This window comes from Pteropus alecto, unplaced genomic scaffold, assembly GCF_000325575.1.
Source record: "Pteropus alecto unplaced genomic scaffold, ASM32557v1 scaffold97, whole genome shotgun sequence".
Lineage (NCBI taxonomy): Eukaryota > Metazoa > Chordata > Mammalia > Chiroptera > Pteropodidae > Pteropus > Pteropus alecto.
In genome coordinates this window covers 5,557,463-5,572,572 of record NW_006439713.1, presented here as the reverse complement: position 1 = coordinate 5,572,572, position 15,110 = coordinate 5,557,463, and positions in this window count along the sequence as shown.

Here is a 15,110-nt window from a genome sequence, read left to right as displayed (position 1 = left end):
GGATTGGGGACAAAACAAATTTGAGGATGAACAAACCAAGCTAAGGGATGTCCAGGCAAAAAAAAAAAAAAATCATTAATGAAGCACGTCAGGGCACTTTCCAATGCTTACGTTTAGAAAGTTAGGACGTTTGGTGTCCAGACCAGGGCTGAAGGAGAATTGTTGCATGGGTTACTGGTTACTGTGGGTGTTTCGTCAACACGCAGCTGCTCCCAAGCATCACGGTGGAGGAGGAGCCAGACATGACCATGCCAGATGCAGTCAAAGCCACAGGTGTGCCCAGAAATGGAGACTTCACATTCATAGATTTCAAGAAGGCAGAGTAAGCGGAGAATGGCTAAAGGCAGCAAGTTGGTGCTTTTATAAAACACTTACTGGTACTGGTTATCAAATCGAATTGATTATTAGAACCTTAGTTAAAAAACAAGAAGACCTGAGAATAAGTGGCTGCTAGAATTACTTGCTACATATATAAAAATTACAATACTTTTGAAACTTGAGATATTTTAAAACCCTGAAATGAGAGGCAATGTGTATCTAAGCACAGTCATCATCTTTGATGTGAAAATAAGTTCACTCGCAAATAGCATGGAAAATGAGAGTATTTTGTGCTCACTCTCTGGCATCGAATGGTAGGCATAGTGTTCCTTTTCTCTCAAGACCTCTTCATGAAAGAAAAATTCATCCAAAGCAACAAGTTGAATAAGCTGCTATGAAAACAAAAGCAAAACTATCAGACTAAATGCAATTCAGGGACCTGCCCAGTAAGAGGTAATCACTGCATCCAGCATCCTGTCTCTAGTGATGGTTAATGCATGAAAACCATGAGGGAGAAAACCCCAAACCGTACCAGCTACAACCATGGAAGTCTGATGAGAGAACCAACCTGCTTTCTTGACCTTGGTGATGAGCACATGTCATTGATCAAGCACTAGATTTCATTACCCTTATTTATTTACTGTTCTAGGCTTCTTGACACACAGCAAAAGCAAGCAAATGACCAGCCATTGGAAAAGCAACTCAGAAGTCTGGTTGGAGACGTCTCCAACATGACACCAGGGGCCGATGCCCTGTTGTTGCCTCAGTGATAAACCGGCATTAGCCTTTCCTTTGAAAATCCATCCCACTGTTTGGCATCCTCTACGCAAGTCGGAGGGAAAAAGAAGTAGTTGGGGAAACAGTGGACAAGCGTTTATCCGAGGGCTGAGGGAGAAGAAACCCCGCCGCCTGAGAGCCTCGTAGGCAAAAAGAAGCAAGGCATTAAGCAGGAGCAGCGCCATCAGAGCCCAGGCAAGTGTTTCTTGTTCCTCTTGAGCATTAGAAAATGAGAAAGGGGCATGTGGATCGGACCCCGGAAAGATCAGACTTTTAAGTGCTTTTTTCCCTTGAGGACGCGAGATGGGAAGGAAGAGAGAATCGGGCTTGCGTTGGGGGCAGGGGCTGGGTGGTTAGCCTCCCGGAGCCATTTACACAATGACTGCGTGTCTCTGGGTGTCTGAGTAATGTTAGGGAAATAAGAAGAAAGGCTAAAGGGTAAACTGAACACTCAACCCCAAACCAGACCTGGGCGTGGGACTTCCCCACATCTGGGAAGGAGATCTGGAGACACAATTAAAGAATCAAACCAGGATTCACAAACTGCGTTTGCGTTTCCACTTGATCTCATTGTTGGGTTTTTTCTTGTTCAGCTATACAATACACACATTTTAATTCCGCTAACATTGATAGAGAACATTTCTCCTGCTAAAAGCTTAAATTCTTTTTTAGTTATACTTATTTTACCTCTCAATGGAACTAAAGTGACCTCTTAAGTTTCAAGTGACCTCTTAAGTTTCAAGTGACCTTAAAAAGATGAGCTCGGGGTAGATCTTGAGATGGGCCCCTCATGTGGGGAAAAGGTCCATAATTTGTATTTTTAATGAACTTCACGACTCCCCCACACAATGTCTGATATATAGTAGACACCAAACACATGTTTCCAGAACGAATCTGTGAATGATCATAAAGGACCAAGGTCATCGAGGACAAAGGCACTGAGCTGAACCCCTTCCTACCCGTGAAAATGATGGACATTGTATGCAAATCCTTGCAAATGCAAAATTTCCCTGGGAATTTCCGGCAGTTTTTCTGGCTTCTTCGACGTAACAAAATCAGCTGTCCTGGGGCTTTCAATTCTTCCTAAGAGAAAGGAGAAGAGGAAAAAAGAAGAAAAGCAAATGAAAGGTACGGACGGAAAAGAAACTGCATCGTTGACGGAGTTTAGCCGATTGGGGAAGGGTGTTTTTGGATCTTTAATCAAGTGTGATGTTGTATTGTTGATGAAGACAGGATGCGTATGCCTTGGATCTGCTGCATTTTCGACATCCGTGGTGTCCTAAGAGGACATCGCATCCTGGGAAGGCAGAGAGGCGGATCTGAGTGGCAGGCAGCACACGCCATTAGAGGCGGCCCCTGGTACCAGTGGTCTTTCCAGCAGCTGGCGTCATTATGGGATGAAATGGTTCCTAATTGTGCTATTGATTTTTCCCCTCTTTAATGGATTAGTCTCCCAACACACTCCAGGTTGAGCCACTACCACACACCACAGACGTGTTGCCAGGGATACACGTCAAACTGTGCATTATAAGCACACGGACACTTTGCTCTGTGGGTCACTTAGCAGGCAGAGAGACCCTGAGGAGGGACGCTGACAGCCTTGGAGGGAGCACCTGCTTACGCCACGTGTGAGCACTGGAGGGTGGGGGGAGGGGCACTTTTTATGTCATTTTGCTTAACTTAGTCCTGGCAACACCCTCACAAGGTAGGGATTATTATACCCGTTTTGTAGACAAACAACTGAAACTCGGAATGGTCAAGAAATATGCCCAGGGTCACAAAGCCAGTGAGACTGGAGCCAGGATTGCATCCCAGGAGAGTCGAAATCTTTTTCTATCAGAAGAGAGGACCAGAAAGCAGGTATGCAAACGGTGGGCCGTGGGGCGCTGTGCCCAGCAAAAGCTCGCGCTCTGTTCGATGCTCTGCCGTTGCTGTCTTGAAATGCTTGATAATCTTCGCATAAGGGGCCCACCTCGTTGTTCTTCACATGGCCCCCGTGGCGGACCGGATGTGTGTGTCCCCTGCAAATTCCTGTGTTGAAGCCCTAACCCACTATGTGGCTGTATTTAGAGTGAGGAAGTAATTAAGATTAAATGGGGTCGTGAGGGTGGGCTGTGCTCCAATAGAGTTAGAGTCCTTATAAGAAGAGATGCCAGAGAGCTAGCTTGTGTGTGCCCACCCTCTCTCTGCCCCATCCGCTGCCCCCACGTGAGGACATAACGAGAATGAAAGTGTCCTCTCCAAGCCAGGAAGAGAGCCCTCATTGGGAAATGAATCAGCAGGTACCTTGACCTTGGCCTTCCCAGCCTCCAGAGCAATAAGAGATAAATGTCTGTTGTTTGAGCCACAGTCTTTGGTAATCATGGTGGCCTGAACTAACACAGCCCTTAAAAAGTATGTAGCTGATCCTACTAGAAAGCAAGGATAGGGGACCAATGTTGAATCCTCCTGGAAGCCAGGCTGGGAGAGGATGTCCTTGGATGTACGACTGTCATGTGGCTTCCCCAGGAGGCCCAGGTGAGAAGAGGAAGGAGCTCAGGCAGAGGCAGGTGGGTGTGCAGAACCCTGGCAGAAACATTGTAAGAGATACCAAGTCTGTCCTTCGTGAGCCTCTGAAACTGAGTGGATTTGTTGCCGTGTGGTGTAACTGCTCCCGCCTCTCCCTGGAGTGGCCCGCACTGGTCACATGTTGCTTTCTCACCTGTGCATCTAAACAGAAATGGCCCGGGGCCCCCTGAGACACATTCTTCATGCTTTCCCCCACTTCACATTACCTGAAAGAAGTTCCTACATCTTACGTATCCTTCCAGAACTGGCTCAAATTCCACTTAGGCACCAAGCCTTCACCCAATGCTGTCTACACAGATCTCTTTATACTCTGGGAATTTAATCATGCTTTGTCACATGTGTGTTATCTGCTTCCCCAACAAAACTCATATTGTTTCTCAAGAGGATGATTTTGTTGCTTACTACCTTTTTATCCCCTACAATATGATTGTGCACAGTTATGTATTATATTACATTACATTGAATATTGTTGAAACGAATATTTAAGAAAATCCAGAAAGATGCATTTCCCAGTAGTTGTGTTCCTCTGGTTAATTTCTGGCTCAATTTCAGAGGGTGAGTGTCAGGTGCCCAAAGGGGGTTATTATAAGGATATGAAAGTGATCTCATCGACAGAGAGAGGAACCAAAAATACAGCTGGTCCAGACCACCAGGAAACTCACAGAAAAAAAAAAAATCTCTATTTCTCAGCAGCCTTCTGGTCTTCCTTCTTTCTCTAGTACTCTGTGTCTCTTCTCTTTTTTTTTTTTTTCTCTCTGCCTCTTTTATCTCTTCACTGTTCAAATTTTTGTTAGAGAAGCTGACTGGTCACTGGCCAGCAAGCTGATTGGTTGGCATCGGGTCAGGTGTCCACTTCTGCACCAATCATCTATGGCGAACATGGTAAGACGACAGGAGCTAAGTCACCTGGTCCTACCTCTTCAGCAGGGATGAAGGGCAGAAGTCCTTACACAACAGGTCTATGAATAGAACAGACACTCTAAAACCTGCCTCCAGATACGAATAAAGATGAATTTTCAGCATATTGGATAATGACTGCAAACTGAGCAGCGTTCACAAAATATGTTCAAGAGATGTAATTAGGATTTGCTAAATACTAGTCCTGGGAGAGCAAAATGTACAGAAACATTTGTGACCGTGCCATGCTCTATCACACCTGTCCTTGTGTAACTGCGGGATGTCTTTCACACTCACCGGCCATCTCGGGATGTCCTTCACACTCACCGGCCAATTTGTCAAAGACCAAAACCAACTGGAAACTGCTCTGCTTCCCTAAGCAGAAAGAGGGGGTCATGCAGGAACATGTCTTCATTCATTCTTCATTCACTCATTTATTCATTCATTCACTTCACTGTTTCTTGAGTTTCTTATGCGTGGTAAGCTTTGTTCTAGGTGCCGAGCGTACAGTCGTGAACAAAACAGAGCCTCTGATCACACACGGCTTCCATTCCATCAGAAAACATCAATCATGTAGACATCTGGTCAACTGGGGGAAAGTTATTAAGACAGGGAAAACAGTAAAGAGACAGAGCTAGGAAGTGGCTATTAGATGGGACTGTCAGGAAAGATCTTTCTAGAGAAGGGATATTTGAGCAGAGAAGGGTGCAAGAACGTAAGCCAGGCGAGAATTCAGGGGACTGTGCTCCCAGCACAGCAAACAGCAAGAGCCAAAACGCTAAGTCATCATGCCTTGTACCTTAGATGTATAGAAAGTCAGTGGTGAAGAGAAGGAATGGCTGGAAATGAGATCATAGGGCTCGCTAGAGCCCAGCTTACACGCACATATTCCCAGGGCCACATTCTGTTTTACTAGCTGGTTCCTACTATGATCAGGGCCAGCACCAAGAATGTGTGACTGTCCCATGCTCAGTACAGCCCCCGGCTTGGATTACTGCCATGTGTCACCGTCTTGAAATCCTTAATTTTTTGACCAAAAATTTTTATTTTTCACTGGATCCTGCAAATTATGTCAGAGATCCAGACTGCCACCACTTAGGGCTTCAAGGGTGAGACTGTTGACACCTTGACCTTGGACTTCCAGCCTCCAGAGCTATGAGAAAATAAATGTATGTCATTTGTGGTATTTATTATGGCAGCCTTAGCAAACTGATACGCCTTATTTAAAAACAGGGGGGGGAAAAAGCTCAAATTAATTTTAACAATATATTCTTAACCTAATATATCCAAAAATATTTTAGCATGTAATCAATATCAAAATTATTAATCAGATATCTCACATTCTTTTTTTGGTACAAAGTCTTCAAAACCCTACTGTACATCTCAATTTGGACTTGTCACATTTCGAGTGTCCAATAGCCAGAAGCAGATAGTGTGGTGATCGACTACAAAACAATCCACTACTAGTTGTCCTGTTGGCAAAGATTTTTGGAAATACGCTTTAAAAATAATTGGTACCTATACGTAGACATCAGTCTTCTTTCTAGGCTTCAGCTTTGCATGCTGAGGACAGAAACAGCTACAATAACTAAAGAACTTCTAGTCAAATATGGAAACTAGAAGGAAATCAGGAAAGCCATTAAAACCAATAATCCAGCCGAATTTTGTATCTTCAAGAATGTGTTCAACTTGAGTGCAAGACTGAGAGAAATAGCAGTCTGTTTGTGTCAAAACTGCCCACAGTGAGTGAGTTACCCAAGAACCCACGCCCTCTCGTGTCCCAGATTCCCACTGTTTCCCCTCAAACTGGAATGCACTTTGCTCTCGCTGCTGTTGAATCTCTCTGCTTCCGGCTCCGATCCGTCCCGCTCTGTCCCCAATCGCCCCTGCCACACCAGTGTGCTCCTCACAGCACACAGTCAGGGGAGGCTGTGCCCCGCTTCACCGCTTAGGATCGAGCTGAAGACAGTCCTGCGTCCTCAGGCTTCCTCACGCCCGGTCTCCCACCCACCGCTCCAGAGCATCCAGAACCCTTCACCTTCACTCCTCCCGAGGTCCGGCCTCATGGCTTCACATCCTTGCCGCACTCACCCTGCCCTCCTCCCACTAAGGATCTCGGCTTAAATGGCGCTTCCTCCGGGAAGCCCTCCTGGTCCCAAACACTCTGCTCCATCCGCCCCCCAGCGACAGACCAGTCGTACTGACCACCTCCCACCTCTCAAATGTTCTTTTGTTTTTAATTCATAGAACTAATGTATTTCTACATGTCCTTATTTTTAGAGCAATTTTGGGTTTCTGGAAACTTTGAGCAGGAAGCACAGATGATTCCCACGGACTACCTCACATTTCCCCACTGTTAACCTCCCGTGTTCGTGTGGGACGTTGGTCACGATCAAACAGTAATTCCCATTACTATCAACTGAAGTCCATGGTTCACACTGGCGTGGATTCTCTGCTATACACTGTACATTCTGCTTCTACAGTTCTGCCTTTCCCAGGATGTCATGGAGTTGGGATCTTACAGCATTATCTTCTCCAGATCGGCCGCTTTCCCTTGGCAACAAGCATTTAAGGTTCCTCCCTGTCTTTCGTGGCTTGATAGTTTCTTTTAATCACTGAACACTGTTGCATCGGGGAGCTAGAATGCAATTTGTTTATACATTCACCTAAAAAGGTGAATGTAGATGCTTTCAGGATATGCTTTCAGATTTTGGCAACTGTGAACAAACCTATAACTCTCCGAGTGTGGGATTTTGTGTGGACGTAGGTTTTCGGCTCATTAGGGAAGATACCAAGGAGCGTCATTGCTGGCTCACATGGCTTAAGACTAAGTTTAGCTTCGTAAGAAACTGCCAATCTGCAAAACCTTTTCCAGGATGCTTGAGAGTTAATCCAACCCACACTGATCTCACTGCAGCCATGAAAATGATGCTTCAGAGAAAGAGGGATGGGGGAGGAGGGGAGCGGAAAGAAAGCAACTACATATGAGGCCATGAGCCTCTTGCATAGCCAGCTCATAAGAGTGAGGGTTTCCTGTTTTCTTCCCTGAGTTCCAGACCACACGTTGCTGGTCTCGGCATCACAGACAAACTGCAGCCGCTGCCAGCACTGCTGGGCAGTTGTCAGCACAGCATGGGGCTTCTGAGTTACAGAGACCCCGTTGGATAAGTCTGACTCGTCCAGGGCCAGTCGGAGGGGTCTGTGCCCTGTGCAACCTTTTGGACACATCGTGAATGCAAGCACAAAGAGCCTTCCTCTGCGTCCTGATTGACACCCATAGAACAGGCGAGTCTGAACCCACGTCTGTGAATCATCACCGCACAGGGAGCCGGGCGTCTCTGGCAATGCCAAAACCCTGAAACTCAAACCAAGCAGCAGCTCCTGCAAGCTCCTTCCCCAAAGAGCGTCAGGCAGAACCCAGACAGAGCACGTGTCATCTCACGAGGGAGGAGGGCCCAGCTGCACCCAGACTTGGGGTCCCCGGCCTCTTAATCTTAGAAACTTTGCTAGCTTTCTGCCTCCCGTCTCTTCTCTTGGCAGCCAACCTTCAACGAGAATAATATCAAACGCCATGTGAGCCACGCAGACAGAGCACAGTTTATAGTCACTACCAGGCAAGACGAACTTCCCACACATCCTTGTTCCTTTCACTTTGCTCCCATGAACCCTCCAAGTCCCCTCCACGGGCCAGGGCAGACGGGACGTAGCTTCTAGACGTTCGCAGGTCTTCCTGAAAGCTTTGGTACAAAACCACGGTTTAATGTCTTGGGAAAGTTCCTTCCAAGGCAGATGGGTGACACTGCACACTTAAGGTGTCCACCCAAGACCAGTACACAAGGGGCACTTCTGTGCGGAGTATGTCACTACGAGAAATCTGAAGCCCGTATCCGCCACAGCAAAATGTATGTCAATCCAGTGACGAAACTCGGAGATGGTGACCTTCAGTTTCTTTTCTCTTACAAGGAAATTGCCCTAAGCTTATGAGAAACTAAACGGGTTTTTTTGTTGTGTTTTTAGGTCCAGAGATGTCAAAAGAACCCGATCCTTTACATCAGGCAGAGTTAAGAATATGCTCTCCCCCAACCCCACCCCCATCCCTTGCTCCTATTTTTACCTGGAAAAGTCTCCCTAAATTTAAAAATAGGTCTCCACTCTTTTTCTAAGTCACAACAGGGCTTCTTGGGTGGCAAGCCACCGGTTGCTGTTCTCAGACAGAATCTCGGCAACAAGCTCTACAGGCACGCACCTCCATCCATGCCACCTCTTCTCCCCACACGCTTTCTTTCTTGCCTCGAGCAAGTACCGGGGTGGAGGTGGAGCCTTCAGAGTCCTCTGGGTTCCATTACAAAGACCGTCATGAATAATGCATCGGCGCCTCCTGCTTTCACTTAGTGTCCACCGGGAGGAGATAGAAGTGTAGTTTCTGTGTCCAGCTGTCCTCCTGGCTCTGGAAGCTGGGAACACGGGACTTAGGGACCCACGAGAGCCAGAGGCGCACGTGCTGCAGAGCCCTTCGACTCAGCAGCGCTGCTAAAGGCTTTGCACACTGGGGCCGCTCACCATGGACCCTCCTACATCCCCTGGGGCTGCAAAGCCCGACAGAATTGGCATAGCACATGCATCCATGAGTTCCATTTTCCCTTCTCTGCTTTCATAAAGCCATGTCATATTCTACTAAAAAGAGCAGCCTATCCCACAAAATAAAACGTCATAATAGAAGTCCACTTAGTCTATTGAGATGGATGGATTTGCTGTCCCATAAGCTAAGTCCCTTTGTACTTATGCACACTGAGCATGACAGACAGCCAAATCGTCATCACTTCCCACCAAGAGTAAATCGTGATGATAGATGGCTTTTAAATACAAGACACTGCTATGCTTTTTTATTTCTGGGGGAGATATCTTCCATGTCTATGCTATGAATTTTATGATAAATAGCATGGAAATGCTGGGATAGAAAACTAAAATTGCCATGTAAAAAAGTTTTCACACATGTACATATCCATGTATTTTTTGCAGTTTAATCAGTGTAGGTACAAAGTCTAAGAAATCCAAGAGCACTTCGTACATAAATATGGAACTGAAAATAATTATGGAACCGGAAGTTTTAGATAAAAGTGAAAATAATCAGGAATTTAAATTTAGCTGGGATTTCTGGGCATACTACATCTTTTTCATGGCACCTATTTTCACGTTCCGTTGCGCTAACGTTTGCTCGTGGGCATGCATGTATTTATTTTCTACTCTATTAGAAACCGGTTCTCTATTTTCTGATCGCCAACCGAAGCATTTGAATTTCTTTACAGGCCAAAATAAAGGCTTAGCAACTTGAGAGTTGTTTTATTTTTACAACTTTGGCAAAGCAAATGTCATTGATTAAACGTCTGAATTCCAGAAGAGAGAGAGATAAACTTGGCAGATCTTGGCTTCCCAAGAAGGATGCTGGACTGGCCCCAACTGAAGTAGAGATTCCAAGAGATGCTTTTTATTTTAATGCATGCTAATAGATGTCCTGTGGCTTGTCGCTGGGTCTCTGGGGGCAGTGGTGGAGTGTGTGGGGTTGTGGGGGGAAGGGTAACACATGTGTTTATGGGTATCGAGAGCAGGAGGGAGACAGCATCTTGGAGACAAGAGTCTCAGCTACTGCTTCATTCATTAATATTTCTCATGGCAAGCAACGTTAGCCCACATCAGTACTTGATTACCGTTGTCCTGGAGTGTCCCAAAGTCGCAACGCACTTCCTTCATGAGCTTTGGTTAAAAATAATGGGCTTAAGGCTCATTTTAGCCCGAGATCACTTTGGGATGCTCTTACTGTTTTTGACATCAATACGTACAGCTCGATCCAAAGAGACACCACCAGCCCTCTATAATTTCCACTACAGTCCACACTCGGTTCTGATTAATTTATTAATCCCCGATATCCACTGGAGAGGAGGGTTACTGCGAGGAAACACCTTGAATTCTTTTGTTTTAACGTTTCAGTATTGCTATTCGTAAAAACTGCCAAGTCTTTCACTCTCCCTATCTTTCCTTGCCAGGAAAGTGAAACATGTTTTTAAATGTTTGGAAACAAGGGAGAGTAAATGTGCTTTAAACATACTTCACACACACAAGCACACATGTGCACACACACTTGCCACCGCCACCGCCTGTGCTCAGAGGCTGGGAACTAGTCGCGCCCTCTGACCTCAGAACTCATCAGAGGCAAAACCGACTTGTAAGAAAGACACATCGCCTGGGGAGTTGGCAGTTTCCTCTCCCACTCTGAGTCCCCCACCGCATCCCCCACGGTCGCATCTTTGGTACGAAGTGTTAGAGTGTCGATTTTATGAGAGGCTGAAACCTTCCCAGTACAAATTCTGCCCATGTTATTTTTGCCAGGAAGGCTTTTTGCAAGCATTGAGCAATAAAAGTGAAGTGGGTACGACCCTTCGTTAATGAAGACCTCCTATTCTAGCAAACGTGAAGCCTCGAACATAAAACCAGAGCTATATTTTCATCCGGGCTCACCTACCCATCATCTCGGTGCCCAAGCGCTTGATCTAAACCATCATTTTGCCAAAAACACAACCAGGCAGAGAAAGCATTGCTCAGGCCAAACACCAAAGGGCCAAGTTATTATATTTCTAACAACGATCACCTTCCATAGGAATTCATAATTTTCAGCTTATGATAAATCTTCAATAATTTGAATTTCCTGGGGAAAGTCAATGTTAAATTAGAAAGTAATTGCATAGCATTTTACATAAAGGCCACGTTAGTATTGTTGTATAAGTGTATTCTTTATTTGGACAAGCCTTAACCTTACGTGTGTCAATGCAGTTCCTAACAATTTTTTTTTAAATTAAAAAAAAAAAAAAAAGATGAGGAGGACTTATAGTGGTCACAGGATATAAACAGATTCTTTGGGGAAGTAGAGAGATTAAGTGAGCTGAACATTTCCTGCAAGCCTTTGCCCTTGACCAGGTGATACAAACTATATATTCGTGGATCAAGAAATAATGGTACAGTGGTATTTTTATTATCAAATTAAAAGTCGGTCGGGAAGCAAGCATTTAGCATTTATTCTTTTTCGGTGTCCCCCAATTCTTAAAAATAAATAAAATAATATTTTTATTATGACTGATGATGCAAAAACTTTTAAAAGAATATCCTCATGTTTTGAAACACAGCGGACTCCCAAGAAAATGTAAGAACACTGTACCCCCTTCTCCACTCCATTCGGCAATCGTTGGTCAAATTACACATGATATGTTGCCTTCAGGATAAAAATCTAGCTTGCGTGTTTGAGCTTAAATGAAACTAAGTGCCATAGTGCGTGGATAATAAGGAGTGGCTGGCTCTATGGACACAAGTAGCCTGGTCCTGGAAGGCACTTTGAAAGCTCTCGAATATTAACCGAACTACTCTGCAGAGAACATCTCCACCTGGAGGCAGACTTCGAAGTTGAGAGTCAGGACACAAAGTTCGTGGTGGCAAACCAAGGCCGTGGCTTTGCACATGCCCGGCCATCTGCCAGTCTCTGCCATCGGGGCCCAGGTGAACGGTGTCCCTGGACTTGTGTGGTACACGGCCTGTGTAGCTGGAGCGGGCGGTCCTGGGGCCAGCTGACTCATTTTCTGTGTTAGCAGTGAGAAGAATTTCAACTCGGCACAAGGAAAACGTTTTTGAAAGAGTGAGCCGTCCAAGATGAAATCGGTCAACTCAGGAGGCTGGGAGGCTTGTCATGAGAGATGGTCACGCCTCACCTGCTCTACCTCCAGCATGGGCGTTCAGAGCAGGTGTGAAACTCAGGTAAGAGCAGGGCCATGGCCTCCACCGCCATTAAGGTTTTTCCTACCCTCAAGAGAATGATGAGAGATGAGAGTCAGGAATCCGCCCTTGAAACACAAGTCTTCAGGCTTCCGAATACCTGGCGGAGGTAAGGGACCCCGAGGGGCTAGGGAAACGCAGCAGCTGTTTTGTGAGGGCTCTAACCGAAATACGGAGGAGACTAACGCTGAGAACTCCTCTCTCAGCTGCTACAAAAAAAATCAGTAATGGTCACAGATGCAATTGTCCCACTTTTTCCTTCTGCACTAGCATCATATCCAACTCCCCCTTCACACCAGAACTTACTGACCCCTAAGCCATGTCCACCTTTCCAGGACTAGTTCAGCCTGGACGTAACAGGAGGTAGGAAATGATCTGTGAGAGGGGTGTGTGTGTGTGTGTGTGTGTGTGTGTGTGTGTGTGTGTGTGTGTGTGTGTATTGTCTTAAACCGCGCATGCAAAAATGGGTGTATTGTCTTAAACCTGCTTTACAAAGTCAAAAAGACTCCTGACATCTACACATACTGGCCCCGGAATGGCACTCCACAGAAATTCTAATAGCTTCACAGAGGAGCAAATGCAGGGCCAGGCAGTCCAGGAGGGACACTTGTAAAGGCTGGCAGTATGATGTCCCCATCTAGTCTCTCACTGTCTTTAGAAGTGAAGAAATGGAAACATTTGAGCCCAGGGTAGTATTGCATCAGATATTTGACCCAAAGATCCTTTATCTCAGCCCTGGAACTCAAAAGGCAGTTAACGGTTTAGAAAGGTCGTGGTCTGGGAGCAGAGTCAGTCCTGAGTCCCCATCCAGGCTCTGCCACCACCTTGGAGCTGTGACGCTTTGGCAAGTCCTGCACATCAGCGTCCTCATCTACAGACGAGCGCTGTGGTGGGAATTAATGAGTTACGCCATTAGAAGTGCAGCGGTGGCTATTTTTCTAAGTGGCCACGCAAAGCCTCTCTCTGGATGTCAGAGCAAACGTGGAGGAGGGCGTGCGCTCCCTTAACCAGTTACCTACCGGAGCTGCTCTCAGACTTCCAGAAGTCTGACCGCATTCCTAGAACTTGTCCTTGAACTAGCCTCACGCAGGCTTTTCCAGGTTGAGGTCACCTCTTTTGGACAGAGCAGTCAACTTCGTTCTATTAATAATGAAAATATCTGCACTTCCTTCCCAATGTCAAGCTGAGCGATTCATCTGAGATATACTCCTCACGCACACTTAGGAAGCGAAGCCATTTCCTAGATAATTCAAGCACAAACTGAATGAAAACCTCAAAATGCCACTACTTCCAATTACCTGACAATTTCCGGTCAAAAGGAACACTTTCGCATGAATCACAACAATAAAGTACGGTCCTTGCTTCACCACGCACGTGTATACCGGCTCATGGCATCCTCTGCCACCAACGGGAAGAGAGAAAAAGATATAACCCTAAAGAAGCATTTCATCCCCTCAGCACGGCATTAAACTCAAAAGTCCAGTGAAGCAGCATTCCTAAGGAATGCAAGACGAAACTTCCTAGAATATTCTTTGGAGCACCAACGAGCTCCCTTCTCCAGAAGAACAAAGAATGTCAGGGTCTGCAGAATGTGGCGTCCAGCGGATCTGCCCGAGGGGCACTTGGACGCTGCCCACAACGGGGCTGGCAGGCGAATTCTGCATCCTTCCAGGAAACAAGGCTTGGGGGAATGATGTCGTAATGCTGTGAAGATCAAGCAGACCACGTGACCTCCTCCCTCCCACACCATTCTCCCCCGCTCTCAGCATCCCGGAGCGGAAGAGCCCGGAGGAGTGATGGCATCGGACCATGAGGACGGAGAGGAGAAGAAACCCACACACCTCAATGGATGTTGTGATTGCACGTGGACAAACAAAAACAAAAACAAAAACAAAAAACTGAAGCCCTTGAGAATGTTTCGATGTGCACGGTGGGTTCCATTCCTTTTCCAGGGCAGGAAAAATGTAGGGCCTCATGGGTCACAGAAGTGCTGGTTCTGAATTTGAACCCAGGGGAAATTTCCTGCCAGAGTTCCAGCTGTTTCTCCACGGACTCCGAGAGCCCAGGGGTAGTCTATTGGCCTCCCCCACGAGAGGACTGAAGAGTGGACGATAGCTACGTTTCCACGCTCCCCAGGGCCAGATGTGTGCTGCAGGAAACCTGGGGGATCTGTCTAAGTCTTAGTGTCCACGTGTGCAAAGGGGAACGGATAAAACCCGCTCTGGGCCACAGCTGGGGCTGAAGATGTGGGTGGGTTCAGCCTCCAGCGGATGCGATATTTAAGCCAGTCTTCATTTAGGGCAATTTTTTTTCCCCCAAGATCAACTTTATAATTCTCCTTGCTGTTGTTACCCCTACCCCGCCCACCCCACCTCATTCTGTAAATAACAGGCTTCTTTTTTCTGACTTATGATAGAAAATTTGAGACATACAAGAAAAGGATGAAGAAAGCAAAAAATCTACACTCCCACAATCCAAAGGAAACACCAGCAAAATTTTCTTATATATACTTTTTGCTTTTTTTTTAACCTTTTTTTTAAAGACAGGCTCATATTATTTATATAACTTTTATGTCACTTTCAGTGCCTATTATGTTATTCTGACGATTTTCTCCTGTCATTAGAACATTTTTTGTTTGCAATGATATGTTTTCTGTGTATGTGTGTGATCATAAAAATAACGCATACAGCCTGGCATCTAGCCATTAACCTCCTTCTTGTTTAATGACGGTAAAA